Raw genomic sequence first — 2,940 nt, forward strand, 5'->3', positions numbered from 1 at the left:
CACACAGTCATCCTCCGTCCTCAAAATGCAGTCAAAGCTGCTTGTGAAATGGAATCTTTCAGAGTGAGCCATGGTCTGAAAAACCACTGCTTTACACAACATAGAGTGAACACAGCCTGATGTCAACAAAACTTGAGTTTCTGCCATTCCGCTCTTCCCTAAACCCAGAGAGTGTGTCTCATAAATCTACTCCAACCCTGTTCGCTGAGCCTTTAACCCTCTCATGAATTACACACTTCGGGCCGTGTTAGAAAGGGGACCAGTTTCTTAGCAACCTTTAGAGATGTTAAGCTAGAAAGCTACAAGAATATATACGCCATTGTAAAGATACAAACACAGTTCTCTCATAGGGAAGATCATGCTGGTCCTATTGGTGCTCTCTCTCTCTCTCTCTCTCTCTCTCTCTCTCTCTCTCTCTCTCTCTCACACACACACACACACACACACACACACACACACACTTAGTCACTGCTTTGTTTCACATTTGGTTAGCTCTGAAATGCGTTCCTTTGCTGAGGCCATGAACCCCAGTTTTGCCGTGCTGGGGTCTCTGCTGCTGGTGTGGGGTGGAGCCATGTCCCACAGATGACACCTGACACTGTTGATCTCTGTTCACGTACAGACTTAGGAGCAAAATAATGGAATTACAATTTTTAATTTCGCAAGCTTTAGGGAGGTTGTATTAACCGCATCTCATTACTGGAACATGTCTCAGCCCCCACCACCTTATGGAAGACATCTGAAACCCTTTGTGGTAGATTTGTTTCATAACAGAGCCCGGAATCTTTCAGTGGTTTTTTTTTTTTTTTCCGGCTCTCCCTGTCTTTTCTCTAGACAACGTAGGAAGCAGATTAGCTAGATGACTGTGTGTTATCTGCATCAACTCAACTTGAGTAAAGACGTAGCCGAGTACTAAAAATTCTTAGTGACTTCCTTTGCTAGTGAGCCGTCTCTGCATCTGGAAGACCAGTCGGTCATCTAGAAACACAGCTAGCGGTCACACTGGCTGTGTGATCCGAGCTAAGGTCTTCAAACTCTCCAAGCATTTTGTCTCTAAAATGGACATGGAGTTGCTGAGGTCAGGCTAGTTCCTGCTCTGAGTTACTCCATATTGTGTAGAGCAGTGATTTTTCAGGCTGTGCTTGGCCTTGGGAGACTCCATTTTACAAGCAGCTTTTGGTACCACTTTGAGGATAAAGGGCCATCTCTCTGACATACAAATTATATATTCCTGGGAGTAGAAAGCATGCTACCCTAAAAATTCGCTTAGATGAATTAAGACTATAGGGATACATGGGAACTGTCCAGGTTTGCTTTCTATTGCTTTGATAAAGGCCACAATAAAAGCAACTTTGAGGGAAGCATTTATTCGGCTTACACGCCCCAGTCACAGACTGTCATTGAGGGAAGTAGGCATGGGAGCTCATGCAGGACAAGAACTGAAGCAGAAGAGACTAAGGGGTCCAGACACTGATTATTGCTTTGCTTAGTTTGTTTTTTGTATACAACTCAGAGCCTCCTGCCTGGGCATGACACACTCACGGTGGGCTGCCTGCCCACATCAGTCATTAATCAAGACAATGCCCCGTTGGTTTGTCTGCAGGCTAATGTGATGGAGTCATTTTCTCAGAGAGGTTCCCTCTTCCCATGTGACTCCTGTTTGTCTAATTAATGAAAAATTAAAAATAAGGTGACATACATGACAGGAAAACCAGACCCGAGAACTTACCAGATAACTAGGTTGAGGAAATGGTGTGACCTCCTCACCTGGACACCTAACACTGTGATGGCAATGCCCTCCATGACCTGTCTCATGACATCAGTGTCTGTATAAAGGACCAACTCCCAACTGCCCTCAAGGCTTCAGCTTAACTTGATCTCATTGTTGATGTGTTCTATCCCTGTGTCCACCCCTGTGGACCTCACCCCGTCTGTCCTTCCATTCATTTTTCTGGTCCTGGCCCTGCCCTTTGCCTCCGCAGCTGGACTCAACTCTTCAGCTTTGCTCTACAGCTGTGATGCAGAGTTCTGAGAGGAGCAGCTTCTTACAGGTAGCTAGTTTGGGTTCCTTCCTCTATCAATGTGGACTTTGTTTACATCTTTACCTGTCTACTTCTGGAACCTCTTGAAATCCTACTACAGCCTTGTTAACCCTTTGCATCCATTCTGCAGCCCCCCCCCTCCAGACACACACACACACACACACACACACACAGACACACATTTACAGTATGATGTGTGATACGAGTTAATCATTAAAGATTAGAATAAAAGAACTCATGTCTGCCCCAACTAGATGACCAAGAAAAGCAGGATTATGGAAAATTGCTGTGGGTTGCACCATGCCTATAAAAATATGTCCAAGTCCTTCTGCTGCACTTGTTAATGCTTGGTGGATGGTTTCTAGTGTAACGTTTAATCCTTTAGTGAGCTCTGAGTATGTTTCTAGAGGTAATACTTGATATAAGGATACATTGTTATTTAGTCTACATGAAATTTTTCTTTTCAGGAAACAGAGAGGAGAAAGGAGAGATGATGGCTACAGATTTTGTTTGGTCGGCCTATCTACTTATTCCTGTTTTTCTTCATCTCTTCCTGTGGATTCAGCTTGCATTCTCAAAAAGGTGAAAAGACCTTTATGGGGTTTATCACATTTCCAAATAGCTTTGAAACCATGGTAACACTCAAGATGCAATAGTCTTCTCTGAGTTCACCCAGTGTTAAATATCTGCACATACTGTAGATACAGATTAGATCTGCGCAAGGCTTTATTATTAATTGGCAACTTGGCGGGTGCTAGAATCCTCCAGGAGATGAGCCTCTGCATGTGCCTGAGGTGTCATCTACACTACATTAGCTTCTGGGCATGTCAGGAAGGGGTTATCTAGATTAGGTTAATTGGGATAGGAAGAGCCATCTTAACTGTGGGCTGCAGCATTC

Source organism: Microtus oregoni, unplaced genomic scaffold, assembly GCF_018167655.1.
Source record: "Microtus oregoni isolate MIOR12 unplaced genomic scaffold, Mior012 000012F_ref0000307, whole genome shotgun sequence".
NCBI lineage: Eukaryota > Metazoa > Chordata > Mammalia > Rodentia > Cricetidae > Microtus > Microtus oregoni.